The sequence below is a fragment of the Pogona vitticeps genome, chromosome 3, assembly GCF_051106095.1.
Source record: "Pogona vitticeps strain Pit_001003342236 chromosome 3, PviZW2.1, whole genome shotgun sequence".
Classification (NCBI taxonomy): Eukaryota; Metazoa; Chordata; class Lepidosauria; order Squamata; family Agamidae; genus Pogona; species Pogona vitticeps.
In genome coordinates, this window is record NC_135785.1 from 262,651,172 (window position 1) to 262,670,601 (window position 19,430).

At 47.4% G+C, this 19,430-nt stretch overlaps 1 protein-coding gene across 1 annotated transcript in view; it reads left to right on the forward strand.

The window, feature by feature from the left end:
* Nucleotides 1-2,728: 2,728 nt before the first annotated feature.
* RELT (RELT TNF receptor) overlaps nucleotides 2,729-19,430 on the forward strand; it is a 64,229-nt gene continuing 47,527 nt past the window's right edge. Inside the window, exon 1 of the mRNA XM_072993444.2 lies at nucleotides 2,729-2,922. The gene's annotated coding sequence lies outside the window, so the exon portion shown is untranslated. The remainder of the gene's footprint in view (nucleotides 2,923-19,430) is intronic.

The following is a 19,430-nucleotide window of genomic DNA, read 5'->3' on the forward strand; positions in this document are numbered from 1 at the left end:
AACCGTAGTGGACTACAACCCCCAGAGTTCCCTGTTGCCATTCTCTTGTTCTCTGGGAATCATGGCAAAAAGGTTCACTTGGATGGCTCTAAACTGGAACAAGAACCCTGGTAGAATCACCTCCATCATCATTTTAGAACTATGGATTATCGAGTCTAGCCCCCTTCGGGGACGCCCAGTGGGGGAATCGAACTTCCAGCCTCTGGCTCTGCAGCCAGATCCTTAAAACGCTGAGCTATCCAGCAGTTCCTATGAGCCAGCCAGTGCCGGCAAAAAGGTACAATCCACTTTGAAATATTGGCCCCAATCCATGCCTGATTCCCCCAAAAGACGGGATGGGGAGCTGGCCTGGTTTAGGAAGACGTGTTGTTGCTTTTTTTCTTTTTTTGCATTTTCAAAAACATCTCCTCCTGTAAGTTGGGGCGGTTTGCTGAGTCAGATGTGGCTGGAGACGGTGCACCAGAGGCTGGCTTTGTGGGTGTGATAATGAAAGCTTTGGGCCTTCGACTCTCGTGTGCCACCTCGTCTTGCTTTGTCCTGTTTTGTTTTGATGCTCTGAGGCGAGGGCCATGTTTGTGTTGTGTTCGTTCTTTGTTTGGGCCCTTGTTTACACCTTCCTTTTTACCATGTCTTTGTGGTGCACCTGGGCTTAGAGGTCAGCTTACAGCTGGGTGGTAAAAAAAATATGTTTGTGAGGAATGCAAATGGGCTGTTTGGAAGCCGGTGGCCCATCCTCTCTGTTGACCTTTCACATGAAGGATGCTGGAGGATGTCTTCCAATCTGGACAAGTCTTTTGCCATGGCGGTCTACAGGGAAAGGGTCCCATCCACTCATCCAGCAAGTCCCCTGGCTAGCAAATAGCTAAGGATCATAGCCATGGAGGGCCATTGGGTTAAAGGGTTGGCTGGTGGCTTTTGCAGGCTAGCAGCCACTAGCTCCCGAGCATGCCTCAACGGCTAGGGAGTTGCTTTGAAACAAAGCAAGGGAAGAATCCTCGGGTTTTTGCAAGAAGGAGGGAAGTAAGTCAGTGTTCTCTACCAGCAGACTATCATAGGTTGTATAAGATGCTTGTTCTCATCTTTCCTGACCTGTATAATTGAAAAGAATCGATACTTTTGAACTGTGGTGCTGGAGGAGACTCCTGAGAGTCCCCTGGACTGCAAGGAGAACAAACCTATCCATTCGGAAGGAAATCAACCCCGAGTGCTCACTGGAAGGACAGATCCTGAAGCTGAGGCCCCAATCCTTTGGCCATCTCTTGAGAAGAGAAGACTCCCTGGAAAAGACCCTGATGTTAGGAAAGAGTGACGGTAAGAGGAGAAGGGGACAACAGAGGACAAGGTGGTTGGACAGTGTCATCGAAGTGACCAACATGAATTGGACCCAACTCCGGGAGGCAGTGGAAGACAGGAGGGCCTGGCGTGCTCTGGTCCATGGGGTCATGAAGAGTTGGACACGACTTAATGACTAACCAACAACAACAATATTTGAAAATGAAGAGTTTAGCAATATTCCAGTGGCATCCAACATTTTACTTGGCATACAGTATCCGTCCATTTTATCAGAGGCAACTGAAGACCCTCTGCAAAACCTCACATCAAATGAAACATGCTAGTCTTGAAGGCACCACAAAACTCTGGTTTTGAGTCAAAAGATGGTAGATGGACATGGCTGCCTCTCCGGAGATTTCCACAGAATTCTAGCACTTTCTCCTCACAATTACACCCCACTCACTCTTGGATGATTTAAAATAACAAAAACATTTTTAAATTGGGATGTGTTGGGTAATAGATTTTTTTTGGAGCACTAAGATGCCATCAGACAAGCTTCCTCGTCATATGGAACTCTTAGTTTAGTCCTTTTAGCTTCTATATAGAGTTTTCAGGATTGGTTTTGATCCGGCACCCACTTGCTCGTCTCTCTAGCAAAACAGGACGGCCATAAAGCCCTCCTCCAGCACTATATTTCAAAGGAATTGAAAATTGTTTTGTTGTTGTTTTTGTTGTTGTTGTTGTTGTTGACATGCCATCTTACGGAAACCCTATTAATGAACGTTCTCCAAAATCTCCAGTTAATTATGGGAGGCTGTGGGGAAACCCAAAAGAATAGTTTAGGATGATAAATTTCACAAACAGCTTAATAAAAAGGATGAGGAGAGAATGCATTTCCATTTGTTGTTACATGCTGTCAAGTCACCTTGGATTTATAGTGACCCCATGAATGAATGACCTCCAGAAGATCCCATCCTCAACAGCCCTGCTCAGCTGTTGCAAATCCAATCTTGTGGTTTCCTTGAGGGAGTCCGTCCATCTCATATTTGACCTTCCTCTTTCCCTGCTGCCTTTCAGCTCTCTCTTAATTTCCACAATTTGAACCCACGTCTCTCGGGTCCTCGTCCAGTCCTCCATCCTTCTACCCCATACTGGTCCTCCTAACACGAACATGACTATCGTTTTATTAAATCCTGAAAAAAAGAACGTGAATTCTATTTTTCTTAAAAAAACCCAAACACTTCAACCCTGCAATTCCCTCCCCTTCCCACGTGGTGGCGCTGCGGGTCCCTCGGTTTCTCCTCCAACAGTCCTCCGGGCGGCCAGACCCACCCGGGGCGGGGGAATGGGGCGGGGCTCGGAACGCTGGCGGGCCGTCCTCCCTTTGTGACGTCTCAAAGGTAGGCGGGGCCCGTGCCATTGTGATGTCTCCGCGAGGGGGCGTGGCTGCCGCCCCGAAACTGCTACTTTTCGCCCGGGTGATTGATTGATTCATTCATTCATAAAGGAGAAGCGGGACCCGCTGCTTGCCCGGCTCGGAAATCTGCATTTATTTTTATTTTATTTTATTTTCCGCGGGGGGCTCTGCGGGTTCTTCCGACGGCAGAGCAGCTCCCGGGCTCCGGCTCCTTCCGAGAGGCGTCCTCCCAGGTAAGGAGCTCCGTGAGAGGGCGCTGGGGGGGGGGGGCGTCTCCGGTGGCCCATTAGGCATCACTGCCTTCTCCTGGGCAAGGTCGGATCGTTTGTCCCCCCCCCCCGCCCATTGTCCCTCAAGAGGGAGGAAACGTGCCTTTGGTCCGGCGCATCCTAGGGTTTTTTTTAAATTGCTTCTAGAGGTGGCCCTTTTGACATCTCGAGTTCCTTTTTCCGACCCAGCGGCGGGTCCTTCTTTTTTTATTATTATTATTTCCGTCTCGGACCTTCCGTCCCGGGAAGGTCACAACTCTGGAAACGTCCCCTCTTTTTTTGGAATACAATTCCCCAAATCCCCCCAGCCAGAGTTTCTGGGAGATGTACTGTAGTCCAAAAAAGGAAGGTTTCCAAACATCTGCGGAAGATTATTTGCAGATACTGTACAGTATTTCTGTACTGGTATGTACAGGGCTGCCTCTCTCTCTCTCTCTCTCTCTCTCTCTCTCTCTCTCTCTCTCTCTCTCTCTCTCTCTCTCTCTCTCTCTCTCTCACACACACACACACACACACACACACACACACACACACACACACACACACACACACACACACACACACACACACACACACACACACACACACACAAAAAATTAGTTCTAGAGGGCCCTTCCTTTTCTTGTTTCGGTCCTGAAAGGCATTTTTTTCTTAAATCTATACCTGTGGGATGGGATGCCTGTTGTTTTGACCTGGCGTGCGAGGCCCTTTTCCTGATCATCAGAGTCACAGACGATGCGGGAACCCAAGATTCTGCTTCCAACAAGCGAGTGGCTGCTCTTCTTGGGTGTTTGTAGGCCAGAGGAGAAGGAGGCCAGCCGTGGTGGTCCTCTTCCTTTTCTCTTTGGGAACTGGTCCATGGGGGGTGATGGTGCCCCCCCCAGCATGGGAGTTTCATTTAACCCAGGGATGTGGAAAGGACTCCCTGTAAGATACCAACTTCCATGATCCTTACTGGTTAAGGCTGATGGGAGATGAAGGAAGACACTTGTGGGATCCTTCCTACTTTCTGTCTTTCTCTTTTCCTTTCTTACTTTCTTCTGTCTTTTTCTTTTCCTTCCTTCCTTTGTCTATGTTACTGCACAGCTGCTAAACCTAGCTGTGAAAGAGGCAAATGGCGGTATTGGATGCCTTTGTTTCCTTTCCCCCTCCACTCTCAGTTTCAGATTTTAAATTGCAGGCTCCTCGGGGCAGGGATCCATCCTCTTGTGCAAGACATGCAGGCAATAATTTATAAATAAATACAGTTCCGGGGGGGAGGAATAATGGCATTCTACTCCATCTAATCCCTCTGAACTGATGATTATGTGCTATACTGCACGAATGGAATGCATTGTCACTTGGTGTGATGGGTCACTGGATAGCTGGGGGGGGGGTTAGGGATCTGGCTGCCGAGCTGGAGGCTGGGAGTTGAGAATGGGATACCACTTTTGAGTATTCTCCACCTGGTTATAGCGGGCTGGACATCTCCGTGGAGAGGACCCGGCTGCGGAGCCCGAGGTTCTGAGTTTGATTCCACCCTGGGCCTCCTGGAAAAAAGAGCCAGCCTGGGTGGCCTTGGGCAAGCTGTGTGGTGGTCCCAAGGCTACCCGCCATAAGAAGGGAAGGAGAAACCACTTCTGAGTCTTTTCTACTGAAAAGGATGGCCACCAGTCAGAATTGACGGCATGCTGTTGTTATTAATGGGTCACTGTTACTACTTTCACAGCCAGAAAAATAAATTATGTCAGGGTTACTGGTAACTTCAAGGTGGTGTTAGGTCCTGAATTCAGGTCTTTCAGAGCAAAGTCCAATTATGTTTGCACAGATAGAATCTTGTTTAGCCAATGAGCCTTGATTCCCCCCCCCTCCTTTTCAGGTTCCTTACTAAAAAGATTAGCTATTCTGATTGTTCTGAAACAGTGTTACCAACTATTTTTTCTGGCAGGGCTCCTATGCACTTAGAAGCTTCATGGCAGGAAGGAAGTGACTATTCCAAGCTATCCTTTGAGATGTGGCAAGTCGTAAATAAATTGAGCGAAAACGACTCAACCAGAGCCATCCAAACAGGAGAAGACAGCCCTCGCTTGCTAGGACAAGTGTCAGGCAGCGAGAAAACAGGAAGAGACCGAACATGTGAGAGGCTGAGTCAATAAAAGAGGCCAGGGTCTTGAGTTTGAAAGAACTAAGCAGGGTTGCTAAATATGGCACCTTTGGGTGGTCGGTAATTTGGAGGATGGCAGGGACAACATGACAGCACGTAACAACAATAAATATAAATTGATGAAATCAGTCGTTTGATAATAAGCATTTTTGTTATCTCTGTAGCGGTACGTAGAGAGCAGGGATTTCCCGATTTTAATTGCTCCTTGTGACATCGTTATTAAGCTCTGGAGCCTTAGTGGGAGAGAGAAGTTGGCAACGTGACAGCAAGTTGCCGACGTTTGCTTTTCGGCATTTGGGGTTGAATTTTGCTGAGGTGGCTTCATATTTTTAGTAGCAAGCGGGAGGCAGCTGCTTGGTGTGTGTTTAAGTGACAGAACCAGCCTGTAAACGGCCAAAACCGGGGGGGGGGGGAACCGCCGTGCAGAAGAGCCACCTTTGAAGGCAGAAAAGAGATTCGAGGACCGCTTTTAAGAACTGCAAGGGGACAGGACGTTTAGCAAATGACGCTCGTCCCCCCAAGAGCCGGGAAAAATGGCAGCTTCCCAAATTCCCTCTTAAAAGTTGCACCAAAGTCAAAAAGTTCACCATCCGTGCTTCCGGCCGATGTAAAGCCAGAATGTAATTAGAAACAATTAAAAATTAACTATAGAGTGTAGGAGAAAATTACTTTTCAGTTTGGAGGGTCTAGAAACACACATGCCCAGCATGGTTAGTGTGGATTTTGGGAACATCTGTAATTTCCCCCCAAAAAAACTCTTTAAGTATCTCCCGTAGAACATAGTGGGATTTAGTCTCGACTGGACACTTGTGGAATTGTGTGGCTTGTGTTGACGCCAGCCGAATACATATATTGTAAGCTTTGTTGAAAAGAGAGATGAAGGAAAGGAGGTACATAATTCGGATGAAATCCCAAACAAATTTTTGTGTTGTCTGGCGGAGCTCAGCAGAGGCTGTCTAACCTGGGGAATTCTGGGAGCTGTAGTTCAAAGACACACATCTGCGTACCTCTAGAGCAGTGCTTCCCAACCTTGGGTCACCCAGATGTTCTTGGACTACCATTCCCAGAAATCCTGGCCAGCACAGCTGGTGGGGAAAAGGCTTCTGGGAATTGCAGTCTAAGAACATTCCAAAGGTGGGAACCGGTGTTCTGAAGACTATACTTCCCCTTCTCTCCTCCCACAACCCTGCTTAACTCGCTCCTTCCTTTTTTCAGGGAAAAGGTAGCCGGCCACCCTGTTTCACACAAACCAGTGGCTTTTGCTTGTCAACCTTTTTGGAGCTGGCTGGGTTTCCGTTTCTTATCCTGGTTTCCAAGATGAGTGGGAACCCAGTTTGCTTGTTTGGAAGTAGCAGCAAACTATGGCTTGCAATCATCCTAATAAAAAGAAGCAATATGTTGGGATTAAGTCAGGGGGGAAAGGGAGCACATGAGTTTGTGATTTCCCATAGTGCCAAACCCTGTTTTGCCCCTATAGGTGAAGTGATCCTCTCTCCTCTCCAAACGCAGTCTGAAGCTCACCTCAGCACCTACCTCACCATGGTTTATTCTGTATGGAGAACCTACGGGCCTTCAGGCGTTGTTGGATGGCAACACTCATTCATCCCTCAGCATTGCTATGCTGGTTGGGGCTGATGGGCATTGTAGTTCAGCAACATCTGGAGGAGCCACATGTTCTCCAACCTGAGCTCACTCTGGCGTTTTTCCCAGCCTGGTGTAGTTCCAAGTGTGTTGAACTACGAATCCCATCACTGGCAGGGTGGTGGGATTTGTAGGGTAATGGGGTCTTCCCTTGGCTGACATGCTGAATCTGCCTCTTCTCGATCACCCTAGGCAAGCCACTCACTCTGGGCCTCCTTCACCCCCAAATCAACCATACTGAGACGATGGTACTGATCCTCTTTGCAGGGGTGTCGTAAGGGTTCACGAACAATTATGTGTGACGACAGCCAGAAGGCGGCTCGGTTTCTACCCTGCATGAAGCTGTGGCTACTGGATCTGTAGCCGGAAGGGGTAGAAACCTTTTGCAGAGGCTTCAGACTACAACTCCCATGATCCCTCACTGCTAGGCAGAATAGCTGGGACTTCAGAACACCTGGAGGGCCAAGGATATGCAACCTTTCTACAGACATCCTCCTTAGATGTACCCAGATGGCAGGATGTCAGCTCTGTGAAAGAGTTCTCCTTTAGAGGGCCCTGGGTTCAAATCCTGGAAGCATCTCCTGGGAAGACAGAGAGAACCTCAAGAAAGCAACCTCAGTTTCCGGTGGCATTAAACTGGCAGTATCTCCTTGGCCGATTATATAAAATACACATTGGCAATATCTGGGGTCGCAGTGTTCACCCACCAAATCTACATAAGATATAATTTGGGCATGTATGGGAGGCGAGAGTACTGGGACCCCCTTCAAAACAGGGCAGAATTTCCCAACATGTCCCACGCAAGCCACAAATATACTTTTTGTGTCAAAAGCATGAGGGGTGTTGGCATTCCCTCGGACTACTAGCAGGGCCTTATTTGGGCCTTCCTTCCAAACTGGCTTATTCAGATTCAATACGGTGCTCTCTGCCCTCACTCTGTACTGGCTTCATGGCATCCTTCTCTAGTTATGCCTAATGGGCTACGCATCAGGAAGCATTGACTGCCTGGGTCTGACTTTGAAGGTGAACATTGTTTTCCCCCAGTCAACATGGCTGGCCGGCATGTTAAAAACACTTTGTCTGAGTTGTGTAAAAGCTGACACTGGGCTTGTTGGCACGAAAGCTTCTCAACTACCTACTTATCCAAGCTGTGGATAAACCAGAACCTCAGTGTATGCCAGCTAACCAGGCCTGGGTACATCTCCTGCAGCGCCCTGTCTGTGTGTCTGGATGCACATTGTTGATGGTTTTGTTCTATATAAAGAACAGCCGTGGTGCAAACGAAGGCTTCCTTCTGTGGGGACTAACAATTACATTGTTCTGCATTCGAGATAGAAAATGGGTGCCTCTCCACTCCAGACACTCAAATAATTATTTCTTTTATGCTTCATGCCTGTCCCACTTCTGGTGGCGGAGGGCAGACAAAGAAGGAAACTAGATTTTTCTGCACGAGTATTACTTCAATCTGCAAGCCCTTAGAAACATTTCACCCCTATTAACAGCTTTCCTGACTTGAAATAGGGCAGGGTTCCACCTGTGCATGTCTCTCTGTTCCTTTCACAACCATTTCCAATTCCTGTAAAATACACTGCCTCTTGGCGGATTTTGAGAAAGGAGTAAGAAGACCATCCACATTTCAACTCCCTCCTCAAACTGGCCTGTCAGGTGCTGCTTTTTGCCTTCACTCTGTACTGGCTTCTGCCCACACTCTGTACTAGCATCACAACATTCTTACCTACTCATATGGGATTGGCTATAATTCCATTGGCATGTTGCATGCATTGTGGACCCCCTAGCTGTGAGATATCGGTGGCGGTGGTAGGGGTACCACTAAAGCAGCTGTGGGGTGCATCTGCTGCAAAAAGTTGAGTGAATGGGCTTTTCGTGCAACAGAAGCAGCCCCCTTCCCCAATATAGTATTTTTCCAGATTTTGCAAGCCAGTATTCATTGCCTCCTAAACACAGTTGCACAACCAGAACACTGATCCAGTGGGTCATTGACTCTGTTTTCAAGACCCAATGGCTGAAATTCTATTGCTTAGGTTGCCATTAGAGTAGGCCCATTGAATCAGTGGAGTATTTTGTGACTCCGCTCCTCCATAAGTTCCATTGATTCAGTGGGTTTACTTTAGTTGGGACTTGCTATGCTAAGCAACAGGATTTTGATCAGTGATTCTTAACTTTTCTCCCTCCAGATGTTTGGGGGGCTTCAGTTTCCCAGATGCTGGGCTAGCCAGAGGTTCTGGAAATTGAAGTTTATAACATCTGGAAGGACCGGAGGTTGAGAAGCTAGACTGGAATTCTGTGCGCACCCACCTGAACACAAGGAGGCTTGAAGGACTGTGGAAGCAGGTGTTACAGGTAAGGAAAGGAGGAAGGGAGGTGTGCAATTTTTTGGAATCCGGGGACTCAGGCTAAGCGTTCTGTGTAGGAAAAGATGATGCCTCAAATGGCCACGCGGTGACAGAGACATCTCCCCGAAATATCGGTCTCCAGACAAGAGAAATAACACCTATTTCTTCATTCTCCCATTTTGCCAGCCTGGCATGTGTGTGTGTATGCGTCCATTGAGTCAGTGCTAAGTTGGAGTGGGATGGGGGTAGCTGAGATGATGGGATGTCAGTAGGAAACACTTCTGTGAAGTGGCTTTGGAAAGAATATGTCGTTCTGCAAGGTCAGAAATTATAGGGTTTAGCAAGTGGCTTGTCCTGGAAAAATGTCTCTGAATGCCAGGAGGGAAACGGGCCACAGAGGACTCCTCACCCACCCGCAGAAAACACAGCTCCAATTATGCACTGGGAAAAACATGCAAAGTCTTATCTAGTTGTGGTTGAAAAAGATTGTGAGCTGGTGAACAAGAAATGAGTTGATCTGCATATTTCAGCTTACGGAGATGGTGAAGATCGTGGTATATATCTTGTTTTTAAGGTTGTCGATCACTTGCAGCGAGCAAGAATTGACCTCTGCTCCTCCAGATTTCCATGCCTCAGGTCTCCCATGGGTTGACCTTCATGGCTGAAAGGTGGCCGTATGACCACCTATATTCATCCTTAGTGCCTGGGGGCCAGCAAGTCAAGCCCCCCCCGGCCTGGATTTCGTGCAGAGTCCAGCTATAAAACTGGGCACTAATGCAAGACTATAATGATGACCTCTTTTCACCAAGATGGCAAACAGCTGTCAGACTGCAACTGTGTGATGATGATACCCATCATCCCCCAAAGGCATGATGGGAGTTATAGTCCAAGGGCTTCTCAAGGGCCCCTGGCTGGGGAAGAAACAAAGCTGTTCATTTTGGAGTTACTGCAACCTTGCAAGCAGCCTCTAGTAAGTTTGACTGGGAGGGACCTTTCTGGGTTGGGGCTGACTGTCAGTCTCTCCAGCTCTAGCCACTCGTTCCTTCCCTGATTCAAAGAGAGCCCCCCCTCTCTGCTCATTACTTCTCCCCTCTCTCTTTGGTCTATTGGAATTACTTGGGAGTCTGTTTAAAGTCAAGCAGTGAATCTGTTGAAGCCTGTTGCTCAAAGCAGTCACGTTTGTTGGCTTGCTATCGCTGTTCCCTGTAAGTAAATGAAACCTTTTATTCTTTCTAGAATTAATGTCTCGGGAGAGAGTCATTGAGACTGTAATGAGAAAAAGGGTTGAACTAAATAGGAGAACTTGAAGCTATTCTTCTTAGTCCATTAACTATCGATGTACATGGAAGCTGCTGTGGTGTAGTGTACTATGACTCAAGAGACCTTGGTTCAAATTTCTCCTTGGCCATGGAAATTATTTTGGCGAGTGGGGCTGGCCCTGGTAAATCCACTTCTTGGGCATCATACACTTTGAAAACCTGGCTTAGGTTCCCCATACATCAGATGCACCTTGACAGCACATAACCCACATACATAATGGCTCTAGTCCTCTTTGAGGTACTCCTGTGCTGAATGGAGCATGAATAATGCTTAGAAAGCCTACAGCAATTTCCTAGGACCCACCCATGCTGCCGTCCTTTGAGCAAGAGATATGCACTCCCTGGCATTCGTTCAGGGTTCTCCTTCGTTAAATCTCCTCTTTGCATTTCATTATCCTGTTACACTGGATAACAAAGGCTGCATTAAAATTGGCCCTGTGGTTTTACAATAAAGGCCGCCGCAACCAGGCTGCTGTGAAAGGCTTGGCGAGCCTGTGTCAGAGGCTTGCGTGGCAGATTGGTAGCAGTGACAGGTTTTTAGAGAAACCGGCCTGCTAGGAGGCATGAGGACTACAGCCTTGAGCATCACTAGTGTGTCAGGGAGGGAGTACCTGTTTGGCGGGGATAAGAGGCTGTGTCTTAATCCGTTCTCAGCCACAAACAGCCCAATTCCCACCCCCCTTGGTATTGGGAAACTGGTTTTTTATCACTTCTGGCTAAAGGCTACAGGTTATCAGTATAACCTCACAAAGAACCACCGGAGAGAGGCATAGCTTTAAAAAGTTACTTTTTTTGGTATACAGGAGATCAGACATGGCCATATTGACCGAAAGACTTGGGTAGCTCTTTCAAAAAAAATAAACAAAAAAAGCCAGATGGGGGCAAGAAACCCACCACAGCCTATAAAAGCAACATGGGCTGTTTTATTCCAGAGATGAAATACTTCCTAATTCCATGGCTTTGCAAATGCCACTTTGCAAGGATCACTCTCTGCTGAGCATTTCAGAAAACCTCTGATTTCATGTTCCTTACCATTTCTCTGTTCAGGCCGTGGGGATGGGTGGGAGAATAAGGGGGGGGGCATTGTATTCTGAAAGATCGAGAGCCGTGGTTCCTAACCTGGGGGTCCCCAGATGTTCACAGACTCCAATTCTCAGAAGCCTTCACCACTAACTGTGCTGGCCAGGTTTTCTGGGAGTTGTAGCACACCGAGGTTGGGAACCAGCCATCTAGACTCACGTCCCTATCCCAGAACCCTCTAGAAAAGCCATGGCGGTCTCTCTCTTCCGTTCCTCCAGATATCGCTGGACTCCAGCTCCCGAAAGGCTCAGCCAGCCTTAGCCAAGCACCAGGGGACTCTGGGAGCTGAAGCCCCAAACATCTGGAAGGCCAGAGAGGGAGCATCTGTTCTCCAAAGGGTGAAGCACAGAGAAGGATTAAGGCAATCGGCGGTTTAATTTTTAAGAGCGTGAGCAGCTTTCTCCAATCTAAACAGAACCAGCGGGTTGCGGGAGAAACTTGCAACTTAGCGCTAATCTCCGCTCCCGGTTTATCTGCATTGCAGCAGCCACCGTCGCCACTGCTTCATCTCTCCAGCCACTCTTAGGCGAACGCGTGTGCAGTTTGAGGTCACCGGCTTCTCCTTGAAGGAGGTCCTGTCTGGGCATCCGGAGACGAGGGTTTTGCTTTGCTTTGTTTTTCTGCCCAGCTCCGCTCCAGACACCTTCTGTCGTCGAGAAATCTTCGGGTCTCTATAGTTGCGCTGAGTGTGGGACATGGCTAAGGATGCTGAAGGGGGGGGGGGATTATTTGGGAAATTCAAATTAAAACCACAACAGGAACTTTTTCAAGTGGTGTCCGTTAACTAGCCTTGTTTGGCATTTGGGGGCTGGGGACCGGCGTTTTATAAAATCTGCTGCAACCATTTGATTGATTGATTGACTGATTGATTGATTTGCTGTGCATCAATGCAGCTGCCTAGATCTGGCACCTCTTTGTGGTTCAGCAAGAATGGAAACTCTTGCGATGAGCGTTCCCACTTCCAGATTTATTACTAGACCCCCGAGTTGACGATAGACTGCCACCAGACCTGGAGGCTTTAGGAGGGCCCCCATCCTCTCCCTCCATAACACTGCCTGATCGCCTTTAGACAATATAAACCAAGGGCAGTTATTTGTATTTCATGAGCTATCTGATTCCCAGTAAACATCATTTGTGGGAGAAAGTGTTTGCCCTGCATTTCCAGCTAATCGGTTCCTTTGTATGACTCCCATGTTTTTATAGAGGGGGTGGGGAAAGCCCTCCACAATTTTATAGCTCAGCCGTTTAGGTCTCCGGCTGTGGAGCCAGAAGGCTGGGACTTCGATTCCCCCCCACTAGGCCTCCTTGAGAGGGGCTAGACTAGATGATCCAGAGGGTCCCTTCCAGCTCTGTAGTTCTAAGATTACTGTATTATTGTATCGTCCTCTCCTGGAGGGAAAGGGGACAGCTTCCCGAGACTTAGGAACTACACAGCTTCCTCCAAGACCTTGGGTCTATTTGTGTTCCCCCTGACTTCCCCCCCTCAATTTTTTTTCACTTGAAAAGGCATATTGTGATCTCTCTAGCGGGGGGTCCTGGTGAGGTACAGTGGGGGGGGGCTGCTGTTCATGCCCCCCCTTGATCTCTTGTGTCCTCCCTGAGAACTACCTTTTCCAAATTGGAATTTGTAGCTGAATGTGAACACGGGTTCAGATCCGGACCTGTACAGCTTTCCAACCTTCTTCTTAGCAAAAAAACCAGGCTGACCTGCTTGGTCTCCTGGTGCCCTCGATATGTTGAGAGACCTCTCTTGTTTTGCCTTGCTCTCCATGGGACGTGGCTCCCCTCTCCTCGTCTCCCCCTCCTCCAGTCTTGCCTGCTGCAGAATTGTAATTGCTGCTGTCGAGACCGGCAAGCCGTCCAAATTATGGTCTGCCGTATGTTGCTTTTGGGCTCCTGCAATTTTCCGGTGTTGTTTGGTGTGGGGGCTGGCAGGTCTCATTTCCTCCGGGAGACAAATGGATAAATGAATAGGTGAAACCAGGTGGGCGGATGTGTTCCTTCCTGAGCTCCTGATTTTGGCTGTCGGTCTTGGCGAAGAAATTCAGGATCAGAGAGGATTTTGACTTGGAAGGATGATTTTTCTTCTCCACCCAGACTGAGGGCTCCTTACCCTCAAAGTCTCTCCACGAAGCTGTGTCTTAGACCTGAGCCCCTGGTTTCCAGAACAACCCACTGGTCAAGACTGGGTGCCCAAGTGTTAAGTAAATGGTTATTTGTTGGTGCATATACCTTTTTCAAAGTATTGTATTTTTCCGTGTATAAGATGCCCCCATGCATTAGATGCATTAGATGCAAAATTAGATGCAAAATTAAGACATCTAAGTGGGGCTTAGGAAGTATAGGGGGAAAGGGATCAAAGCGCTGCAGGATCACTTTGATCCCTGCTTTCCCTTCCACTTGCTTTTCTCTCCTCAGCTTACTTCCGTGTATAAGATGACCCTCAATTTTTAGTCTAAAGATTTTAGACAAAATATAGCCTTATACACTGAAAAATACGGTAAGTGATTGACAGTATGGCTTGTATTGCCCTAATTGGATTTTCCCTAAGATGATGATTCTTCATTATCATCACGTGTTGGTAAGTCCATTCTGAAATTTAAGGGTTTTCCAGGTAAAGAATACTCAATAGTGGTTTACATTCCCTATTTTTGTGGGCTTCTTGGGACTGTGTGCAGCTTGCCCAAAGCCACCCAGGCTGGCTCTTCTTCCTAGAGGCAGAGTCATGCTCATAGTTTAAGCCCTGACTGCTTTGATGAAACTAAGCCCGGTTCTCCCTGGCTGAAACACATTTTCCCCTCCTCGCCCTACCTGCTTTTCCCTTCCTTCCTCCCCAGACTGAGAAGAGACCTAGCATTAAGCTGTCTTTGGGAAATCTCATCATGTCCCAGTCTGGAGGGACTTCCAGACATACAGGGGTGGGGTGGGCAGGATGCAGAGGGGGGATTATCAGAGGAAGCCCTGTAATTACACCAAGCATTGGTTTGATCCTGCACAAACCACAACAGGAAATAGCACCTGCTGAGAACTGAAAACTTTTTATAGGAAGTCACTCTGAGATTGATGGGTTTTTATTTTGCTCTTGATCTGGGAGGCCGACACTGGTCAGTTCTGCTTTTCTTCCGCTTTTTGCTTAGAAGCATAGAATCCTAGAATAATTGAACTGGAAAGCCATCAAGACCGACCCCCTGCTCAAGGCATGAGTCCAAATCAAAGCAGATCTGACAGAGGGTTGCTCAATTTTCTCTTGAATGCCTCCAGCTTTGGAGCGCTCACCCCCTCCCGAGGTCAATGGTTCTATTGTCGTACTGCTCTAACAGTCAAGAAGTTTTTCATGAATCTAGTCAAATGGATGAAAAACTTTGTGACTTGAACGTCAGTTGCCTGCTTCCCCTGTGTTTACCCTTTCTTGACTCTGAACGCTTCGGAAAGACATACTGTATAAGCAGTTATTTTTAAACAGAAAACTGTAATCCCTAATTTTAAATAGTCAGTTTTTGATTAGCGATTCTAGGAATGTAATTTTAAATATTTGTAATCCGCTATTTTAATACGGTCTCAAGCTTGGCTGTTAAAGTGATCTCAGCTTTAGTGAGGAATGGCAGAGTATTAATCCCACAACTGAATAATAATAAAGTAATAAATCGATATGTTGGCGAGTGGACACACATACACACCCACCCCTCCAAACTTCTGGTCAAAACCCAAATCACACGTTTCCCTTTTGATTCGGTTTCCTCTTGTTCTTATTTACATCTTTATGTTCATTTGCTGGTACAGCAGTTTGTTGTTGTTATGGTCGTCATACTAGAATAGTCACTTCCTGAGATGATTTTCTGCAAGTTGGTTGTTGTGGGTTTTTCAGGCTCTTTGGCCATGTTCTGAAGGTTGTTCTTCCTAACGTTTCACCAGTTTCTGTGGCCGGCATCTTCAGAGGACAGGAGTAGGAACTCTGTCCATGCTCTGTTGAGATTTTCTGCAAGATTGAATCAGTAACTCATGTGCTCTGAGCACGTCCTGAGGTTGCCAGCTGGAGTGAGAATTTGGTCACATATGTGAGAAATCTCTGTCTTTAAATGTGCACGAATTCTAGCCTCTTGTTCTTTCCTGTACGAGGACGTTCTGGGAGATATAGCATGATTCCGTCCCTGTTTTTATGCGCATGACAACCCATCCGGGTTGGTTGAGGCAACATGTGATGAGTCCCTAAGGTCTTCTGTCTATTCAGTAACAACAGAGTTGACCAAGGAGGAAGGATTTAAGGTCGACCCTCCCGGGTGGGTCTCCATCTCTTGATGAAGGTCCCGTTCTTGGCTCGCCTGTTCCCTCCCAAGCATACCTCGTGGACTAGTGACGAAATTACCTTCATCAAACCAGAGCCTGTCCCCAACACGAGAAACGTGGATGTCTCTCTGTGTGTGCATTGTTTATGCAAATCTTAACGATCCCAGGCGTGCATTTCCTAGTTGGAAAACTGGACGTTGACATTCTTTCTCTCAGGCCATTTATTTCCCTTCGATTAAATAGTCCCTGGCTTTTAAACTTGGAATAGGCGGACGATGCGTTCACGTCTGTGGCTGGCTGCTCGCCAAGGGCCTTCAGTCTGATTTTTTATTTTAATGTGCTTTAAAATGCAGTTAGCGACCTCGGGGGAGCGAGGCGTGAGACTCAAATATTTCACTGGCTAAAATAAGACAAGGAGCTAAGTGGGGAGAGACGAGGGGAAGGCGGATGGGAAAAGAAGGTCGGGGGAAAGCAGCCCCAGAATGGAGCGGGAAGCTTTTGACCCTCCAGATGTTTTGGACTCTAACACCCATAATCCTTCCCCCCCCAAGAATGGCTGGTGGGAAAAATTATGGGAGTTGGAATCAAAAACATCTGGACATCAGCTCTATTTGGACAGAAACTGGGGCGTTTATAGTCTTTTCATCAGCCTTGCACAACCCAGTCCCTCCAGTGGTGACGGACTACATTTCTCATCATCCCCAGACACCATGGCCAGCAGCTACAGGAGTGGAAGACCAGCCGATCAGGGAGTGCTTGTTTTAGGAAAGGCTGCTTCATTGCCCAGTCCAGAAAGCTTGAGATTAGCTCACATAATTTCTGAATTTTTAATTCTTTTGAAACGGATCCTTCAGTTGGGCTCCAATATTTTGAGCCCGGCTTCCGTGCCCCGCCTCCTCTGGGGCGCCGCCTGTGAGTGGGTGTCCGCTAGAGGAGGCGGGGCTTAGAAGCACCAAACGCCTGTTCGGCTGATAAACGAATCAGCACGAAACGCCGAACCGGCAATTCGTGCTCATCTCTGCTGGAGAGTGAGGGGTGAAATTTGCTGGCCCGTATCAGGCAAAAAGATGTCTCCGGCCAGCTCTCATGTCTGCCTTCGGAGTTTCCAAAAGCGGGCCAGTTGCGCGCTATGGGAAGTAGGAACCGGCGGGTCCCCTGGTGTGATGGGCCGAGCCACCCAGAGTTCGTTATGTCAACAGCATCGTTGACCCCGATGACAAACTGCGTGAATGATGTCACCTTTCTCCCTTGGTGGTGACTTGTAGAACCCAGTGGGGCGTAGAGGACAGAGTGAGGCCCTTGTCTACGAAAGCTCCCATTAAAAAATATATAAAAGTTAATCTTTAAGGGGTCACCATGATTTTATCTCTCTTTTTTTCCCTTTTAATTTTATTTTCACCTATCATTCTGGCGCAGATCAACACGACTCCCGCTTCTACAACGACAACATTCTTGTTTTCTTTCAGCGTGCAGTGCGGTTCCTGACCTACTTGGGCCCACTCCTGGTGGAAGAGGCTTTGTGTCCCGTGTTTGCTACCCTCAACCTCCCCCCCCCCACATTATGCACACCCGCGCACTCCCATGTTAGCCTCCCTCCTTCGGTGTTTGCCTCAGCGACAACCCTATTGTTGCGGCAAAGCTGCTTGTGGGGGGCGGGGAGGCTAGCCCCTCTCTGTCCCTCCCTCCCAGCGAAGGAACAAAAGAAATCTGTGTGCAGGAGAACAATGCATTTTATGGGGTAGCAGAGCCGCTGGGCGAGAGGCCAAAAGCGGCGCAGTGAGAGATTGTAGTAAATTCCCGATAAATGTCCGGCTCACGTCTCTGTGCAGTGTTTTGCTGGGGACACCGATATTTGCTGTTTCCCTATGTGCTTTTCGGTGGCCTCTTAATTTTCCTCGTTTTTATTGATTCATCATGGCGTGTGTACTGTATCTTGCTTTTCCACTACACCAGGCTGCCTAGGGCGGAGAGGGAGCGGCTGGATCTGATTTCTAGATTTAAGGACGTTTACTGCAAAATCTGCTTACAAAGGCTTAAGAGGGAGATTCAAGGACCTACTGTACTTTTAAGAGATATTTTCACTCACTGGAGGTGTTGGTTTGGAAGTCGACGATTTGGGTGCAGTTTTGCAGTCTTGGAAGCACAAAATATTATCATGGGTCCGAAACAGTAACTTATCACATCTCTTTTCTCCCTCGTTCCCTTGCTTTCGTGCAAGTAGATGGTTGATCTGGTTGGTGCTTGGGCATGCAGTGCCAAGGGCTGTCATGAATGATGATGATCATCATTGATTGGGTCTTGGCTTTTGCCTCCTGCAGGCAAACAAACACCACGGGATTCCAAGCGGGACTTTCTGTATCAAAACCGGGGCATTCTGCTACCAATCCCGTCTAAATAGGTGAGCTGGCCAGACCAGCTTTAATACTTCCACTGAAGACATCCTGTCCGGCAACTCTTAATAACAAGAAACCCATTTTAACTCTTAATCAGTACATGCAACTGAATTTACAGAGTTAGGAATGGCCTTGCAGCTCATGAAAAAAAAAAACACCTCTTAATTTGGACAACCTTCCATCCTGTTCTTCCCAAAGCAGCTATTTTCATGCCTGCTCCTCATACAGGCTTCTTCTTTGTTGGGTCCTCATATCCTGCTATTTGTCTCAAGGGTTTTTCCCTTCAACATTCATTCAAAGACTGGAAAGGCTGTCCTGCAGAGGAGAGGCAAGATCTGTTCTCGATCCTCCCAGAGGGCCGGACACGTCATCATGGGCTCAAGTGACAGGAAGCCAGATTTTGGCTGAATCTCAGGAAAAAACTTCCTAACTGTTAGAGCAGTACGACAGTGGAACCGATGACTTCGAGAGGTGGTGAGCGCTCCAATGATGGAGGCCTTCAAGGGAGAATTGGACAACCCTCTGTCGGATCTGCTTTGATTTGGATTCCTGCACTGAGCAAGGGGTTGGACTTGATGGTATATACATACACAAAACAAATTAAGCCAGTGGTCCCCATCCTTGAGTCCCCAGATGTTCTTGGACTACAACTCCCAGAAGCCCTGGCCAGCACAGCTAGTGGTGAAGGCTTCTGGGAGTTGTAATCCAAGAACATCTGGGGTACCCAAGGTTGGCAACCACAGACTGAAACTATTCAATTACACATCACTGCGCCCCCTCCACTGGGACCATTCGAAGACCATTTGCATTTATTTCATTTACGATGCCCCATTATTGCATAGAATCTTTTGAAGATGTGCAACCCTTCCCTTCAATTAATATGCAATCAATTAACACTCCCCAAATATCTCTCAAAGACATTCTTATTTGTCAAATGATTTTTAACTTTGATATCACAACATATCATTAATAGCTATATTCCATACTTCCTTATACCAGTTATTTAACAGAAAATCATGCTTTCATTTGCATTTTTCTATAATCTTGCTACTGATACTAAATTGGTTACTAGTTCTTTTACTATCCAATTCCCTTGTTCCTTATCAAATATGGATAACAATGCTGTTCTAGGACTTTGCATACTTTTGACTTCAATATTTTATTAATTTCTTTAGAAACCAGCCTCCAAAATATCATTACTTTCTTACATTCCCATCGCATATAGAGATGAGTACCAGCATAATGATCATAGATTCGA